This window comes from Chelonoidis abingdonii, chromosome 3, assembly GCF_003597395.2.
Source record: "Chelonoidis abingdonii isolate Lonesome George chromosome 3, CheloAbing_2.0, whole genome shotgun sequence".
Lineage (NCBI taxonomy): Eukaryota > Metazoa > Chordata > Testudines > Testudinidae > Chelonoidis > Chelonoidis abingdonii.
Window position 1 is genome coordinate 176824260 of NC_133771.1, and position 19918 is coordinate 176844177.

The 19918-nt window shown below is 44.3% G+C and overlaps 1 protein-coding gene across 11 annotated transcripts in view; it reads right to left on the reverse strand.

Moving 5' to 3' along the window:
- TRERF1 (transcriptional regulating factor 1) overlaps nucleotides 1-19918 on the reverse strand; it is a 145708-nt gene that overhangs the window by 72469 nt on the left and 53321 nt on the right. The window contains exon 1 of one of the 11 annotated variants that reach the window (XM_032787186.2): nucleotides 14677-14718. The exons of the other annotated variants lie outside the window; for them this stretch is intronic. The gene's annotated coding sequence lies outside the window, so the exon portion shown is untranslated. Of the gene's footprint in view, nucleotides 1-14676; nucleotides 14719-19918 lie in introns of those variants that run through there. 11 annotated transcript variants of the gene reach the window in all.

Sequence of the window (19918 nt, forward strand, 5' to 3'; positions counted from 1 at the left end):
GAACAGACCAGATCGAGATGCCTCTGTCCCTGATCTCGGGACAAGACCTTTATCAACCAGTACTCGAGGTATTGGCAAATTTGGACTCCTTAATGTCTCAGGAAAGCAGTCACTGGCGCTATACACTTCGTGAACACTCCCTGGGCCAATGAGGAACCATAGTGCATCCCCGTGAACTGGAAATGGTGATGGCCCAACATGAAATGGAGGAAGCGCCACTGCCCCAGGAATATGGAAGTATGCGTCCTTTAAACTGAGGGTGGCATACCAGTCTCCCAGATCCAAGGAGCGGATGGAGGAGGCCAGGAAGACCAAGCCTAATTTCAACTCCTTGAGAGACATGTTGAGATGATGCAGGTCCAGGATGGGTCTATGCCCTCCTTTTGCTTTCGGGATTATGAAATAACGGTAGTAGACTCTTTTCCCTGACATGTCTTGAAGGACCTCCTCCACTGCCCCCATGCACAGGAGGTTTTCAACCTCCTGGATCAGCAGTTGCTCATGAAGAAGGGTCCCTGAAGAGGGACCTGGAAAGGGGGTGGGAGGGAGATCTGGCTACAAACTGCAAGGTATAACCGGACAAATTCATGTCAAGCACCTAGTGGTCTGAGGTGATAAGGGACCAGGCCAACCAGAAAGGGTGGAGGCAGTTAAGCAAAAAGAGGGATGGATCCAGCAGACTGGCTGGGGCACTGTCCTCGGGTGCACCCTCAAAACAACTGCTTCTGGCCTCCTTGGTTTCTAGGAAGGTCAGATTGTACAGCCAAGCAGGAAGATGAAGTATACTTCTGTTTAGGTCCCTTGTCCTTTCTCCTGTAGGATCATGATCTAGGAGGTCCCCAGGACCTAGCGTGCAGAGGAGGCAGCGGTAGAGGGTGGAACAGCTTCCTGGCCTGCTGAGGGCTGTGAAGGCCTAAGGAGCAGAGGATGGCATGCGAATCTTTAAGGCAGTTCTGCCTCACATCTGTGAGCTCAGAGAAGAGCTCTATTTCCTCAAACGGGCGGTCCTGGATAGTGGCCTGCATCTCTTGGGACAACCCAGAGGACTACAACCAGGAGCTGCATCTCATGGCCACCACAGATGCGACGACCCTGGCTGCCAAATCAGTAGCATCCCAGGCCATTTTCAGTACTCCCTTGGCCATCCCCATGCCATCATCCACCAGCACAGCGAACTCCTGGGCATGATCCCGCAGGAGCATCTCCCTGAACTTATTCAGCGAGTCCCACAAGTTGAAATTATACCTGCTCAACAGGGCCTGATGGTTCAACACTCTAAATTGAAGGCTGGCCATCATATAAACCTTTCTGCCAAATAAATAAAGTCTCTTGGCAACCTTATTTTTTGGGGGCCCCTAACATAGCACTGTGTTCCCCTTTTGTTCACTGCAGACAGAACCAGGTATGCTGCTGGGGGGGAGAGTGTACAGGTATTCAAAACCTTTCACAGAGACATAGTATTTCTTTTCTGCTTTCTTGGAAGTCAGTGGAATACACTAGGGGTTTTGCCACAGTAACCTGACAATGCTGAGGACCTCTGAGTGAACTAGCAACACGACCTAGGCAGGGGTGGTGACTGAAGTAACACTGAAGAGGTCATCTGCATCCTCCATGACCTATTCTACTGGTAAGTTCAGTTTCTCAGCCACCCTTTTAAGGAGGGCTTGGTGCTCCTTAATGTTGTCCAGGGGACTGCCTGGATATGACAGCCCGGCCACCTCCTCATCTGTGGATGACGACGATGACTGCATTGCCTGTGGAAGAGCTTGTTCCCATTCCTTGTATGGGGAGGGGCTCCTAGGCACCGGGGACCATTGTGCTGCCCCCGCAGTGGATTTGGCTCCATGCTCTGACTGCAGTGCCAAGGCCAGTTTATCCGAGGCTGCCAGGGAGGGCTGGTGGAAGTAGGGGACCGGCATCCCAGGTATACCTCACAGATTCCAGTACGGCCACTGGGAAGGCCACTACCCTTGTTGCGAAATAACAGTAGTGAGTGCTGCACCGGTCTCCCGTGTTGGTGGTGAATCCCCGCTTCGAGGTGAAGGGCTGAACTCTTAGTCTGACTCAGACCACTGTTCTTCCAGCGACCACAGTGGAGCTGTTGAGGCCTGATCAGCAACTCTGGTCAGCAACCGGCGAGGCAAGGGGTGAGTAATGACGACTGCTGGAGGAACGGTACCGGGGGACCAGGACTGGTGCCGTGATGATAAACGACACCTCCTGGGCAGAGACCGATGTCTAGGAGACCGCCAGAGGGAGAGCAACTGAGGTCTAGGGGACCTGCGGCCAGAAGCTCATCCATGACAGCAATACAGAGACTGATGCCTCAACTCCGGAGTCCCATGCCTAATAGGTGGAGAGAGTGTCGAGGACCTGGGTCTTCTAGCTAAAGAGCCAGGATTCAGTGCCGGGGTCAGAGGTTACAGAGATAGGGATCTGTGCCTATGGTCCAGCAACTGGGGGTGCTCCGCCATTCTCTGAGGCTGCATCACAAAATGCTTGCCCTTCGGACTCGGCTAAGGCCCCGGCACCACTACCTGGTATGACGCCTGCAGTGCAAATCGGCTCCTTTGGTCTTTGGCCACTGGGGCTGCCTCGGACACTGATGGCCCTGGGAGAGGTGGGAACCTCTGCTGCTTCCTGCGGTGGATCCCTGTCTGAGCTGGGGGGAGGGTCTGACCTCTGTGGTACCCCCGTGAAGCTCCAAAGTGGGCGCAAGGCCCAACACAGATCCTTTGCCTGAAGTCCCCCTGTTCTTTGGTGCTGAGGGCCTCCTCTCCTTTTGCTGCTTCTTCAGCACTGGCAAAGGGGAATAGTGCCGGGTGGAGCCCGATGCCAGCAGTGCGCACTGCACCGAAGCAGAATTACTCAGCGTGGGGTTTACAGTGGAACCTCCATGAGGAGGATCCTCAAGCGGATATCCTGATCTTTCTGCGTTCAAGGTCAGAAGTTTCTACAAATCCCCCAGGCACCTGAGACAACTATCATGGAGATCATGGATAGATATCGGCCCGCTGCATCTTGAGCATGACGAAACCGGGAGAACAGGACAGGCCCCACTGGGGGATGAAGTCCCAGCTGGGACTCTAAGTACTCTAATCTAACTCTAAGGCTAACTACTTACAAACCATGTACAGTTAAGAAAACAAAAGGCTGTAAAGAACCACTATTGCTCTTTCGATCTGCAAGACAAGGCACTCCAACCCACTGTCATGAGCAGTAAGAAGGAACTGAGAGGGCGTAAGGTCTGTGGCACCTAATACACTGATGCATGAGTGAGGCACTCAAGGGGGCACCACAGCCAACCCTACATACACCGCTAAGACAGAAATTTCCGACAACTGTGCACGTGGGCAGGCACACACCTAGAATGGAATTGACATGAGCAAGCACTCAAAGAAGAACAAATCAATCCCATGGAGATAAGTGCCTCTCAAGCAAATCATCACATTAGTTATCCTTCTTACAAGAAAATCCAAGAAGTTATCCGTTTGTGCTTTCTTAATAGAAATCATATGTTCTTTCCCATTTCAGGGTTCATTGCAGGATTATGGCCACTCCAGAGTATCTTTATATGAAAAGTAAAGAGTCATACAGAGAAATTATTTCATTTGATTGTTGTAATCATCAACTTATTATTTGTACTGCAGTAGTGCCAAGAGGCCCCCAATCAGGAATAAGCCCCCTCCTCTCACCACCAGGAACTACACTTATATAATTAAAAGACTGTTAGTCCCTGCTCCAAAGAGCTATCTAATTCAGTGGTTCTCAACCTGCAGTCCAGTCAGCACACAACTACAGCCCATGTGACATCCTGAGGGCCATACAGGTAATATATATATTGTGTGGATGTGGCCTCACATAACACACAGAGAGCTGCACAGGTGGCCCACAATGGTAAACAGCTTAAATTAGATCAGTGGTTCTCAACCTAAGTAACAACCGGGTACTGTAAAAATTTCAAGAGTTGGCAGAGTTCTTTATTCTATCCTCCTTTCTCTCTTCTCCTCAATTCACCTGCACACAAATAACCCTACTGGATAAAATGGAAGCAAGTCTGCAAATGGCACACAGGTATACAAACAAGGCTATAATATAGACTGGGCTTGTCTTCACTTGACTAAGATAAGCAGCTCAGAGAAGATGATACATTTGACTCCTGCTGATTGGACAAGTATCCCAAGAGATCTCAGATGCATCTCTGAGCAGTTCTTCAGTAGCAAAAGAGGGAGAGGCAAAGGAAGCAAAGAGGGATAACTCGGTCGTTTGAGCATCAGCCTGCTAAACCCAGGGTTGTGAGTTCAGTCCTTGAGGGGGCCATTTAGGGATCTGGGGCAAAAATCGGTTCTTGGTCCTGCAAGTGAAGGCAGGGGACTGGACTCAATGACCATACAAGATCCCGTCCAGCTCTATGAGAGTGGTATATCTCCATATATTATATAGGAAATGCTATTCAGAGCAGCAATATTTTAACAGGGTGACAAGACTCTTTCATTGATCCACTCTGTTAGCAGGCATTAGAACCCTGCACAGAACAGTTGGAGTTCTGCTAACTCATTGTGGCACTTGTTGATGCCACCTGGGCTAAAAAGGAGATAAGAGCAAGTCTAGGAAGTGAGAAGTAGAATAGCAGTGACCCTGAAGAGAAACTCAGAACAGCTAACCTCACTGAGGAATCTTAGGCTAAGTTTTACCAATGAAGACAAACTCCAAAAAAGGTGTGAGTTTGAACACTAACTCAGGGGTCTCTGTGCTCTGCTGAGGATGGGGTAGGCATTCAGTCCTTTCACAGGCATCTAAGAGAATGCCAGTAAGTATTAAATAACCTACATCTAAAAAATTGGGGGGGGGGGGGGTTATTTAAACAAAGACCAGATGAAGGGCAAAAACCACAATCCTATCAAATAAAGTGAACAAACCAACTCTGCTCTCTTCAAGCTACATTTAAAAAACTAGTACACTTGTGACAGCATGGTAGAAATCTCACCATTGACAGCTAAAATTAGAATTTTCTTTTCTCTGCAACAACCTACCATCAACTGTAGAAGCTGTTGTGGTTTGGACTTCAAATGACCCAAAGTTTCAAACTGGGGTCTCTTAAGAAAGAAAATGACTGCGTTAGGTAAGTGGGGAAAAAAAGTGACAAAGATGTTACAAAATCTACGGCCTGGTCTATATTACACAGTTAGGTCAACGCAAGGCAGTTTACGTCGAACTAGCTGTGGATATGTCTTCATTTAAATTTGCATCCCACTGACTTAACACTACCTCCAAGAGCAGCACTATGTCATGGTCGATGTAGTTAGGTTCGGTGCAGTGATAGTGTAGACGCTGCATTAATTACGCCAACTGTTACTGGCCTCTATGAGCTGTCCCACACTGATCTCTGTGGTCACCATTGCGAACTCCTCTGCCCAAGAGTCAGGTAGAGAGGAAGCCGCTTCTCCCCTTTAAATTCCAGCAAATTTTTGAATTTCCTTTTGCCCAGCTTGGCAAGCACACATAGCAGTTCTCCAGTGTTGTATATAATTGCCCAGTTGACCATGTCAGCTATATGCTACAGACATGCTCCTTCCTGGAGTACACAGGAGCTACTGGATCTCTTGGACCTATGGGGGCACAGCTCTGATCCAGACAAAGACTCATGGACATCTACAAGCAGTTACTGAGGGGATGCAGAAGAAGGGTTACAACAGGGGCCAGCAGTAGTGCCACATGAAAGCCACGGAGCTGCGGCAGGCATACCAGAAGGCAAGGGAGGCCAACAATCAACCTGGTGGAAAGACGCAGACCTGTAACTTTTACAAAGAGCTGCAAGCCATCCTCGCTAGAGATCCCAACCCTGACCCCACCCCCAAGAACACTCTGGATACTTCTAAGGAGCTCAAGTCACAGGCCCCTGCCATGAACAGCGAGGAGGAGGAGATGGACAAGGAAGAGAAGGTGTATGGGGGATAGGCGACCAGGAGATCCAGTGCCGCACTGAGCCAGGACATTTTTGATTCCACCACAGTCCTGCCAGTCCTGATAATCGAGCACCAGCAAGCCCGATGCAGGGGAAGGAACCTCTGGTAAGTATGCAGTTTGCTTTGAAATTACAGGGATGGCACCCCCAAAGTAGCAGGATACATCTGTTGACCTTTTTAATACTTGTGCTGGAAAAGGTAGTGGAACAACCATAAGAGGTAGAGTTGCTATCTGTTTTTCATTCTCCTGTAGAGCTAGGCAGAGGGGCCACGTGGAACAGTTTGTTTATCTGCCCCAGGATGTCCTATGAATCCTTCGTAGAGATCTCTATGAAACTTTCACCGATGTAGTCCGCAATCCTCTGCCGAAGGTTTCTGGGGAGGACTGCCTTATTTCTTTCACTGTGGTAAGAATTTCCCACGCCACTCAGCAATTACTTCAGAAGGCTCCATTGCAGTACACAAGCTAGCAGCATATTGGCCTGGGTGGCATCGAAATGCCAGCAGCAGCTGTGGTCTCTCTGCCTGTTACCCTGAGGACTGAGATACCAGCTGAAATCACCACTGCCTGTGGAAAACAGTGCCAGTCTTCAGTTCCACTGCCCTACACAACTATAATTATGCCAGCAAGCTATTCCTCCCTCATTTTCCCAACCCTCCCGAGGGCCATACTCACCATGGCTGGTGCTGTGTCTGGCACTGTACTCTATCAATCCCAAAGAGAAGTGAAATGGTAGTGCTTACAACTTCTGGGGAGCAAGAGGAGTGAGCTCAGTATCTTAAGTTTCTATCTCCATTGTGAATACACTGATAATGGTACCTCTATTGTATCTGTTCTGCTGCCATTGTGGCCTTCAGGTTCTCCCCCTCCACACCTGCCAAATGCCTGAGCCAGATAAGGAGAAGAAAGAAGAGGACTCAAGATGATGTGTTCCAGGAGATCCTACAAGCCATTGCTGTATGAGAGAATGAGACCAGGGCCTAGAGTATCACCACTGCAGACAGAATGGACAAAGAGTGTGGAAGGAGAAAGGTGCAGGAAAAAGAGAGGGATGTGCAGCAGGAGATGTCTGTGCTTCTCAGACAGCAAAGAGAGATGCTGAAGACTCAAGTAGACTTGCAGGTTCAACAATCTTGTGCTCACCTCCCTCTGCAGCCCATAAAGAACTCAATATCCCAATACCCCCCTTCAACATTCCACGTGGTATCAGGGGTCGGTGCACTACCCGTACCACTCCATCTGGGGTGAGGGGGACAGTACAGACAATCACAGCTTCATATACACTAACCCATGAAAGCCACAGTCGGTGTACATGCATCTGAAATGGAAATGACTATTCTTTCCCCTTCATAAGGTCTGTTCCTTTAATTTATTAAGTTTTAAATGTGTTTTTTTAATTGCCTGGTTCATGTTACAGAATACTTTTTTCTGGGGGGGGGGGGGTACAAACTTCATCTTTATTTAGTTCACAACATATGCTGTCTGGTGCTAAGCAGGTCTGACACTCACCAATTTCCTGTTACTTCACTTTGTCACAGACCCCATAACATCCTTCACAGACAATATAGGAGTATGGACAATATTATATTCCTACATACAGAGCAATCGCTACAAGATTTATACCGAGCTGCAAAAAGCAAAGCCATGTAGAGCACACTACAGCAATATACATACTCTGGCTCATTATTAAAATGTTTTTGCAAAGTCTCCCTGAGCCACATAACTCTTCTAAAAGCCCTTTTATCTGTCTGTTCAAATTCAGCAGACAGCCACTCCACCTCTGCCCTCCACCCCAGTGGAAGCTTTTCCCCCTTTGCTTCAGAGATACTATGCAGGACAGAGCAGACAACTATGATCATTGGGCTATTTTTCTCACTGAGGTCCAGTCTTGTAAGTAAACAATGCCAGTGATCCTTCAAACGAACAAAGGCACATTCAACTGTCATTCTCCACCTGCTGAGCCTGCAGTTGAAGCATTCCTTGGTGCTGTCAAGGTGGCCAACATACAGCTCTAGGAGCCACAGGAACAAGGGATAGGCTGGGTTTCCCAGGATCATTACTGGAGTTTCAACATTCCCAATGGTAATCTGCCAGTCAGGAAATAAAGTCCCTGCTTGCAGCTTTCTGAACAGTCATGTGTTCTTAAAGGTGCATGTGTCATGCGCATTCCCTGACTGCCCACATTAATGTCAGTAAAGTATCCCCAATGATCCATCAGTGCTTGCATTACCATAGAAAAGTACTGATGATGTACTGTGTGGCAATGTGCTCTGGTGGAGATATGCATGCTATCTACCGCCCCACTGCAATTTGGGAAGCCTATTGCTGCAAAACCATCCACTATGTCCTAAACATTGCCCAGCATCACAGTCCTGCTTAGCAGGAGGCGATTAATGGCCCTGCACACTTGCATGACAGTGGCCTCTGTGGTGGATTTCCTGACTCTCAGGTAGTAATCTGGCATTGCAACTTTCCACAGTGCAATCATCACTTGCTTTTCAACTGTCAGCGAAGCTCTCATTTTGATGTCCCTGTGCTGGAGAGCACGGGACAGTTCAGCACACAGATCTAAAAATGTGGCCTTGTGTATCTGACAGTTCTGCTACCACTGCTTGTTCTGCTAACCTGTATCCCACCAGTCGGTGCTTGTTTCTCAGGTCGTAAATCCACGTTCCACCATCTCCAGTTGCTCCGTGAATATCACCAACAACCTTGTATTACTTCTGTATCCCACAACAATCTAGCCTCCAAGGAATTGTTATGTTCCCAGTGGCTCTGCAAATACTACAGGATCCTGTGTCCTGTGCTTGAAACGCTCATGAAAATAGTGCAGACCTGTGCAGGCTCCATACTTCTGTCAGAGATGGCAGATATGCATGTTTGTGGGAGTTTTGAAAAGATGGTGCAAAATATTATGGGATGCAGATGAAATTATGGCATGGAGAATGCTGTATTATAGGAAGTTGACCCCTTGCTCTCAGTCACCCCTGTGCGACTTGTATCAGCTCTGTCAGGCATTGCAAAAGCTTCCCAAAACACCCTGTGCTGCACAGTGGCATGCTGAACAGTGGGATACCTACTCATCATGCACTGCACTCTGCACTGATACAAGCACTCCTGGTGCGGGCATGCACTGCCAACACAAGGAGAAAAGTGTGCACATGCACAAACGATGTAATAACTGCGGCAGATGTATGCCAACATAACTTAGGTCGACATAATTTTGTAATGTATTCCTGGCCTGTGTAGTAAGGAGATCCTTTAAACTTCTTATACAGATGCTTATTCAATTAAGGGTGTATTCACTCTCTTATATGGCTCCCTCGACCTACGAGGCAACTATAACAGTGTAATGGCAAGGTGGGTGAGCTAATAACTTTTACTGGACCAACTTCTGATGGTGGGAGAGACAAGCTTTTGAGCTTACACTAAGCTCTTCTTCAATGTAAGCTTGAAAGCTTCTCTCCCACTAACAGAAGTGCGTCCAATAAAAGATATTACCTTACCCATCTTGTCTGTCTAATATAATAGGACAGACAATGCTACAACAACACTGCATACATAGTGTAATGGCAGACAGGAACCAATCATTAACTTGTTTCTCTTCTGAAGGAATTCAGAGACTGAACACCATCATTCCTGCAAAAAACAGAAACTGACTATTGATAACTGGGATCAAATGCCTGCGAGTAATTATGGAAAAGGGGGGGGGCAGGAGTTAGGAACAACACGGAACTGAGGAAACACAAGAGCATCAGATCTTCATTCTCTATTCCATAGATGTTGTGCCTCAAAGATGGGGGAATTTACAGAATGTCATTTAATGGAAACTTTTTTTCCCCTCCCCTTCAACTAACAATGTGTGGCCTGTTGCCTTTCTTGGTATGTCAGAGCAAGAGAATTCCATTTTCTGTCACTGACCAGTCCCCACCAATGCGGTAGCACAGCACAGCACCATCTTTCTAGCTCAGTGAATCTGAGTAGGCCTATGAATTCCCCATTTTGGAACAGCTTTCTGGGTCTTCACAGTACTTCCAGCCCAGACCAAAAACAAAATCCAGATCTCCCACATGACAATTCAACTCATTAGCACTGCAAAAATGTATCAAAGTACCTGAGGCAAAGACTACAAACAATTAGCAACTGATTGGACCTGACTGGAAGGCAAGGTACAGTTATGAACAGAATAGTCAATGAAGCACCATTGGGATCTGGTGAAGAGGTTGGAGCAGTGGCCAAAGGACAGACTCCTTTACCAACTGTGGTCAAGATAAAAGTGACTGCAGTGCTCTGCAGGGAGCTTTAATACCATGCAGAGGGTGGAACACATGCTACTACTAAAAGCAGCAAAGAGTCCTGTGGCACTTTATAGACTAACAGACGTTTTGGAGCATGAGCTTTCCTGGGTGAATACCCACTTCGTCGGATGCACGTCATCTACTACTGTTGCCCTCAACAGATCAAAAATCATGACTAGCTATAGGAGTTACACCAGTCTCCTGGTAAGAACCACCCCTACACATGAGAACCCTGCACAGATGGAATCTTTAGAGAAGGACTGTGAATTTTACAGACAGATAGGCAGACTGAGGAGGTTATGTCCCACAAGATCACACAGCCAGCCAAACTAGGCACTGATTACACAGGCACGTAACCCCTCTGAGTTCCACAAGGTGTAATTTGGAACTAACTGTCCCAGCGAGTCAGTGGCAAAGTGTAAACAGGGGACAGTCACCTCTTAAGCGCCTCCCTCCTGCTGCTGCATGCCCCCTGAAGATCATCAGCCTCACTTGGAAAATCTTCAGTGGCTCAAGTCCATTGCTGGGTCACACAATCCAAATGAACACCTTCTGGGTTAACACCTTTTGGGTTAACAAAAATCTAACAAAGCTGTATCTGCCCTTCCCAGAGTCCTCAGCCCCAGCTTTGGGCCCTTTAAATTCAGCCCTTTGCTCGAGCTTCCAAACAAACCTTGTCTCCTTCTTGGGATTTATACCATTTCACCAGTGGGCCTGCCCACTTCTCCAGGTTCCAATCCAGGGACCCTATCGCTCACTTCAATTCACTGCTGCTACTTCCGTGGGCCTCTTCCCACCTGACCTCTTTGTCTTCACCCCTTATCTTAGGGTTAAAGTTCTCAAGTCCTCTCTCACACAGCTTAAGCAAATGCAACTGAAACAAACTGGTTATTGCTAAAGTGCCTTTGACCAGAGGGAAATACCTGCCTTGTCCGCCTTTCCTGGGTCACGGTGTAGTAGAATTGTGGGGCTTCCATCGGAGGACCATGAAGGTCCCAGCACACTCACCACACAAAGCCAGTATTAAGTTCTTAGTTAGGAAGATACAGTACTTTCATTCTAACTCATACTAACTTTTTTTGAACACTGCACGTTTTCATATAACTAACAAAAACTTTATTTCTACTTAATTGGGATGAAAATGTAAACACTGGCATTAACAACAGAGTTAAGCATCTTCTGTTAGCCTGATTCCACACAGCCCCAAATCAGTGAGAATGCGCACAGCATGTGTGCTTTCTGTGCTTCTCATCATAAAAGGAACTTAACTCCCTCCACCCACCCAGGGAACATTTTCTTACTGAAATGTGCTCATAAGAAACCAAAATTAAAAGGGATATTGAAAGGCAAGATTATATCAGGGCATGGGTTGAGAAGAGAACAACAACTATCTTCAGACAATTGTCCATCAATTTCTCTTTCAGTCAGAATGCACAGACTCAGTCCTATTTAAGATAAACTTCTAAATCAAAAGTACTGTAAACAAAAATATAACTTTTTCACTCTTTTCTAGCCTGGTGGCATTCATTCCCCATTTCTCCATCTTGAAATCATGGCCCATTCAAATATACGCAGTTCACAAAACAGCAGGAAAGAAGTGGTTATAGCAATCATTTATTACAAATCAGGATAGAAGACTAATTTCAAAACAGGTGGATATTCATAAGATGGCATATTACTCTTAATTTTACACTTATCAAATTGTATTTACTTCACATGCAGACACCTCTCTCAATCATCAATTTTTCACTGAGTGCTCAACACTTCATTTTCCTTTTAAGAGACTTCTTATACTTGAACATGCCTTTTACAGAAAGACTCTTGGATTGATGCAAGATTCACCTCATTCCTTTTATCCTACTGAAAAAACAACATGTCTGCTTTTTGTGCAGATGTCCTTTTCCACGTGGGTGTGTGGACAAGATTTAAAGAAGAAAAGACAATTATTTAAGTCATGTACTAAAAACAGGAAGATTCAGCAAAGAAAAAACATCACTAGCTTTTTCTATTTTATAGCCAGCACTAGCAAGACAGGAGGGGTTCCCCTAGGAGCGTGGACTTCTTCCATCAACCTAGCACTGTCTATCTACATCAGGCGTTAGGTCAGCATAGCTTCATCTCTCAGGGGTATAGATTTTCAAATGCCTGAGAGATGCAGCTATTCCAGTGTAAGTTCCCACTGTAGACCAACACAGAGCACTGGTTCTCAACTTTTTTTCATTTGTGGACCCCTAAAAGTTTTCAAACGGCAGTGGAGACCCTTTGGAAATCTACTGCCTGTATATATAGTTAAATTCTGTTCAGTCAGTGTGTTTCACAGACTCATTTGTTATCGTCTAAAGACTCCCAGGGTCACAGACCACAGGTAGAGAACTACTGCCATAAAGTATGACTACACTACAAATGCCAAGCCAACCCCCAGTACAGACAATGCTATGTCACCAGAAAAATTCTTCCAAAGAATTCTGCACTGCTGTAGCATTTTAAGTGTAGATAAGCCCTTACTGTTGAAAACCTTAAGTGTAGCCTAAATTTGTTGCTATCAGAGTTACCAGCCATAATATCTTTTCTGGGATTTTTAATGTATTTAAGTCAGCTATGGCAAGCCTAGGTAGCAGTACTTTGTCTGGCTTTTACTAGTTAACACAGATAACAGGTCAAAAGAGCAACCATTTGCCAATCAGGAACACCTCTGGATTATTAGAGGGGGAGCAGGTTATCGTTCCTATATCCAAAAAGAGTGCTTACTTGTTTTAATAAGATTCCTGGACTATCAAAGTTACTGAGCATCCAATCATTCATGTTCCTATTCAGACCAGTGTTTCAATCTCACGGGGTTCAGATCTGGGCAGCAAATTTAACAGAGAGTCAATCCACAATTTGGCAACCAGATCATTATTATATTACATAGCATCCTTTTTAACTCATGTTGCTGTCCCTTTTAATGTTGAATTTGTTTTTGGGTTCCAGCCAGGCACTTAGCATTGCTCTGATACTGCGTCTTGTGGTTTCATGTATTTCCTATTTATGAGAAAGGACCTACAGTATAGCAGTTCCTGGTTTGTTACATTTTCTTCAAATAAGTGTGAGCAGCAGCTTCCTCTATGCTGTATTCTTCTATATTGGTGAACATTCTGTTCCCTTTTACCACACTCAGAAAAGCTACAAGATAGGCTTTAAAAAAAAAAGGAGGCAATAAGATAAGTTGTTCTGAAACAATTCACTCATCTCTAACAAAAACTGACAATTTCTTTCCCACCTTATTAGGTGCCCAGCGTTCAATCAGAAAATATTTCTAATTTCATCCTCTTTTCACACTGCCCTCTGCCTCCAATTTTTTTTAGCAATCCTTTAAATGATGTGTCATGGTTTTCCCAACTCCACAAATCTCATACAACTCAGTATGGTTTTTATTTTTTAAAAAAAATACTAAATGTATTTAGTATTTACAGTAAGAATACTCTTTGTACATGTAAGACATCTTTCAAGAGAAGACCACAAAATGGCTTGTAAACATTAATTTAGCTTCATCATGTCCTTCTGAGGTAAGTATTACATTTATTTTACAGAGGTGGAAAATAAGACAGACAAGTTAAGTGACTTGCTCAACATGATTAGCCTACCTAGGAAGAGGATTCATATGCTCTGACTCCCAGAATTCCTGCTCTAAGAATTACTCTACAAATGAAAGGTTCCTCTACCTTCATCCTGAGCAAAAAGCAGACTTTCCCCTCATGCATGTTTCACCATAATACCTTATCATTCAAATGACTATATACTCTGGCAGAACTCACCAGTCACATTAACAGCCTTGTTGGCTTTTTTATTAGCAGATACCCAGCCATGGCCACATTAATTGAACCCATTAAAAAAACATTAACCACTTTCATTTGGAAGCAATACTCTCAGGCACTGGCCTTTTTTTTAATACTGTTTCCCTCCCTTGTTTCTCTGGGCAAAGCAGTGGGTTCCCTGATTCCTTTATGCTGTAACAGTGACATGTTTCAAAGGACACAGGAGAAAGTTTCTCTTCTACCTTAAATAGCTATTCCTTCAGGTTGCTCTTTATGAAAAATAATATTTTAACTCAACAGAAGAGATACAATATAAGCAAATACAAGAGAAGAGGGACCTACAAACAAGGAGGGGAAGATTATACCACAAGGAAACACACTGAATATACAAACAAAATACTTAAAATATAACTCCTTCACCAAAAACAAATCACTTGCTCTAATGTAATATTGCACTAGATGGACCTTTGATCTGACCCAGTATAGTCGTTCTTATATTTGTATGTCTTTTAGTTCATGTCATAGGAGCTTGCAATTCTTGTGCCAGGGCCTGAATTCACTCCCCACTGTCAACTAAGCCATCTCTTATCTAAACCTATTTCCATAATAGATCTTACCAAAGCCTCTTGCTGAAACTCAGATGACTCTATAGATGACCCATGGAAGCCAGTTCAGTCTGGAGAAAGTACAAATGTTTGCCAGGTTTAGTCTTTCAAGTAGTCTTAGAATAGTGAGGTGTAGTTCAAAACTCCAACCTTTATTAGGGTATTCAGAATATCCCATCTTATCCCTTTAACTCCCTAACACCATGCCAGGAAGTCACAGAAACAAATATCGTTTCAATCTGGTTCCCACCCTCAGACCAAAACTCAAAACCAGTTAGCTCCTCTGAGTAACTGATACACGGAATGTGCATTTGTGAATTACCATGGAGATAAAGCAGACAACACTTAAGGTTCTGCACCACCTTCTGTATTGTAACTTGGTGTAACAGTGAGTTTTCTAGGTGGCATGGTCCATCCAAGGGACGACATATGAATGAGTTACATATCATATGACAAATTCCAAGCATCTTTGAGATATTTTAAAACTAACGGCTAAAGGACATCACTGAGACAAGATGTGTTTCTTAAACTCAGCTGGGTTGTGGGATTGACTGTGAAGTTCACTGGACTTCAAAGAAAGCTTCCAGTGACAAGAGATGGAGTCACTGGCTTCATCAGTCCTTCCAAAAACTACAGAAAAGGTGATATCTCAAGTTGGAAGCCAGCAGAAAAAGCAGGGAGGGAAAGGAAATTGGGTCACAGGATTTTTTTTCCCAAAGCTATTAGACAAATCTGAAGGATGTTGAACAGTGACATGATGGAGATGAACAGATCAACAGAGCCAGACGTGTACCCAGAAGCCTCCTACTGCAAGACAAACTCAAGAAAGAAACCAACAGGACTCCACTGGCCATCACATACAGCCCCCAGCTAAAACCCCTCCAACGCATCATCAGGGATCTACAACCCATCCTGGACAATGATCCCACACTTTCACAGGTCTGGGTGGCAGGCCATCTTGCCCACACAACCTGCCAACCTGAAGCATTCTCACAGCAACTGCACACCGACCATAGTAACCTAGCTCAGGAACAATCCATGCACAAACCTCGATGCCATCTGCCCACATATCTACACAGCGACACCATCACAGACCAACCAGATCAGCCATACCATCACTGGTGCATTCACCTGCACGTCCACCAATGGGAAATACGCCATCAGTATGCCAGCAATGCCCTCTGCTATGTACAGTGCCAACCTGACAGTCACTACGGAAAGGAATAAATGGACACAAATCAGATATCAGGAATGGCAATACAAAAACCGGAGAGAGACTCAACCTCCCGTGGCCACAACTAAGCAGACTTTAAGGTAAGCCCACCTGCACAAAAAAACTCAGGACCAGACTTTCAAAACAAAACTGCTGAGCTTCAGTTCATCTGCAAATTTGAAAACCATCCGCTCTGGACTAAACAAGACTGGGAATGGCTCCAGTTACAGAACCAGTTTCTCCTGCTTGGTTTCACACTCTACTGCTAGAAAAGGGCCTCATCCTCCTGATTGACTACCCGTTACCTCTAGCTGCTTGCCTAGCGATAGAATACCTGCCCCTGGAATTCCACTACCTGCGTCTGACGAAGTGGGTAGTATCACCCACGAAAGCCTCACGCTCCAAAACGTCTGTTAGTCTATAAGGTGCCACAGGATTCTCTGCTGCTTTTACAGATCCAGACTAACACGGCTACCCCTCTGATACGAACAAGTTGACATTCTTCTCTTTATACAGCTTCAGATAAGGATCCATGAACATTTGTTTCTACTTATACAGGAAAATATGCAACTTATTGTTATTATAATTAGTTTCAAATTTTCAAAAAAGGAGAGGTAGGGTCAAAGTAAAATATCAGCATTCAATAATGGAGTAAAAAATTAATTTGAGGTATGAACCTGGAAGACGTCTGTAAAAGCACAGAATACCCACTGAAAGATGACTTTGGGAATTAAGATTCAGTTGTTAGCCTCTGTGCACAAAACTCAGGGGTTGAGTGACTTGCTTAGGACAACCCCAATGTGCCTCAGTTTGCCCATCTTTATACTGAGGATAACACTTCCTTACATCACATAGATATTGTGAGCTTTAACTTTCTAATATTTATGAAGCATTCAAATAATACTATGGTAATGAGCACTAGTAAATTAATAATAATAGGAGCACCACATTGTAGAATTCAGCACTCTATTTGAAATCAAGAGAAGACAGCACTAATGTAAGCAATTATGTTACAGTTATCCTGCTGAGGAGAAAAATCTGTCTGCACATGTTATGGCAGCAGAACAAGTTTGAACGGCTTAAGTAATAAGAGAATTTTGTGCTACTTAAAAAAAAACAGACCTGAAGTGAAAAGTTTCTATATTCCTCATTGTTAAAGAGCAAAAATGTGCTATATGTTGAAATATATTACTTTGGTTTTAGAAAAATCTGCAAGCTAAGTAACCATTTGATCCACAATAGATAGCCTGAAGCATGAATTTATTATTTAGACTTTAACTACTATATTTTACTAAACAAAATTTTTTGTAAAGGTGAAGTTAAGGTTGATAGCACACATGAGTAATATGAATAAAATTCCTTAGAAAAATGCTGCAGTTAGCAAGAGGAAAAAAAAACAAACTACTATATTAAAAAGCCAAAAGCCAGAAAATTCAGAGTTATGGTTAAATTTACAAGAAATTCAAATATCTGAAGATATGGAAATTCAACCGAGATACCCAAACTATCTTAACTATGCCCTTTAGCAATCCCAACTTCCCATTTCCCCACTTTTGTTTCTTTTACTGTTAGTTGTGGGATCCTGCCGGGATATATTCTTGACCAAATGCTATTTAATCTCTTTATCAATGACCTACAAGAAAATATAAAAATCAATAGCGGTAAAATTTGCTGATGACACACAAATTGCTGGATCAGTAAAAAATGATAGGGACAGGTCAGTTACACAGATCAATCTAGATCTCTTGTTCAAGTGGGCTTATTTGAACATAGGCTTTAATACAGCCAAATGAAAGGTCACATCTCTAGAAATAGAAAGCATAGGTCACACTTACAAGACAGGAGACTGTACTGTGGAATGAAGTGGCACTGAAAAGGACTTAGGGTATGTCACCACAGAAGCTGGGAGGGTGCTTCCCAGTATGGGCAGGCAGATGCGCTAGCTCTGCTCAAGCTAGCACACTAAAAATAGCATGGCTGCCGCAGCAGCTCAGGCTACTCTCAACTACAAACCTGTCTGACTCCCCACCATCCATGACACTGCAGCCACACTGCTATTTTTAGTATGCTAGCTCTGCTGGAGCTAGCACATCTGTCTACCCGCCCCCCCCGCTGGAAAGCACCTTCCAAGCTGCTGTGTAGACATACGTTAGTGGCAATGGTAAATAATCAGGTGGACATGAGCTCCAAGTGCAAAGTGGATGCTAAGATGATGAACACGAACCTTGGATGCATAAGCAAGAGAATATCAAGTAGATGTAGGGAGGTGATATTACCTCTGTATATGGCATTAGTGAAAACATTAATGGAAAACTGTGTCCAGTTCTGGTGTTCTTACTTCAAAAACTATATTTAAAAAACCGGAAAGCATCAAAAGTATAAGAAAAATGATTTGAAATCTCAATAGGCCTTCTAGTGCGAGACTTAAGAAACTCAATCTATTTAGTTTTTTGAGGAAAAGGTTTGTGGTGACTTACCACCAAGATGGCCCAGTGCTTCAACAAGATCATCTCATGAATGAAAAACAACTGGCTGAAGCTGAACCTGAGCAAAACAGAGTCGATGATGCTGGGCAGAGGAAAACATTTTGAAGAGTTTGCACTGTGGCTGCTATCTCCTTTGATTAAAGGTACAGCCCCACAACTGATCAAATCAGTTCATAATATAGAAGTACTCTTGGATTCCTCACTGACGCTAAGCTCTCTCACAGCAGCATCCTCAAGTAATGCATTCTGTCATCTCTTATTGGCTACGAGATTTCAACCCATCCTGCCAAATGATGACCTGGGCTCAGTTATTCACAACTTCCTCATCTCTCAGCTGGACTATAGCTATGTGATATACTTGGGTGCAAAGGCTTCAGCACTTAGGAAGCTACAACTAGAACAGAATGCTGCAGCACACTCCGCAGTAACACAGGCTAGTAGGAAACTCGTTCTCTGCTCTCTCATTGGCTTCCGGTAGAACAAATTGAATTCAAGGTCTCGATCCTTATCTTCAAGGTGCTTCATGGCCTGGGCCCAGAGTATCGAACAGATTGCTTAAAGCTCCAGGATGAAGATGTGGTTGACAATTTTGCTCCTCTCATGCAATGGAACTCTCTAACATTAAGAGTTAAGTTAATCTATACAGGAGACACAACTTTTTTGACCAGGCCAAGACTATGGAATAAAATCTCCCAGCAACTACCAGCCATCCTTCTGCTCCAAGTGCAAGACTCATTTCTTTGAATTTGCCTTCTCTAAAAAATACTTAGCAGTGTGTGTGTGGGTGGGTCTCTGTCTTGTTTTGGTAAGCTTGTGTTTTAGTATTGTGTTTTAGTATTGTATTCAGTTAAATAGGAATTTGTACATTAGGTTTTTTTGTGTGAAATGCAAGGCTGGAGTTGGTACCAGTTGGTAGTCTGAGTTTTTTGTTTACTTAGAGCAGGGGATGGCAACCTTTCAGAAGTGGTGCGCCGTGTCTTCATTTATTCACTCTAATGTAAGGTTTCGCATGCCAGTAATACATTTTAACTTTTTTAGAAGGTCTCTTTCTCTAAGTCTATAATATATAACTAAACTATTGTTGTATACAAAGTTAATAAGGGTTTTAAAATGTTTAAGAAGCTTCCTTTCAAATTAAATTAAAATGCAGAGCCCCTCAGACCAGTAGCCAGGACCTGGGCAGTGTGAGTGCCACTGAAAATCAGCTCGCGTGCCGCCTTCAGCATGCGTGCCATAGGTTACCTACCCCTGCTCTAGCAGGATCTACATACCTCTCTTGCTAGGCTTCAGATAGAGAGGTGCACTGTCCATTTAGACCACCTACTTCCTTCTTTGTGGGCTGGAAGCTGAGGTCACACCAGTATCCCTAATACAGTCTGGGGAAGTCTTCTGAAGGGGATATCTGGGGCAAAGCCTTCTACTCCTTGGGCACACTTGTTCCCCATTCACAGTGCCACCCCTTTCGACTCGCAGCATGGCTCAGCTACTTCACTCCCTACCCCTCCCTTTCCTGTTGATAGCAGCCTAGGGATTGCTGGGAAATATAGTTCTTTCC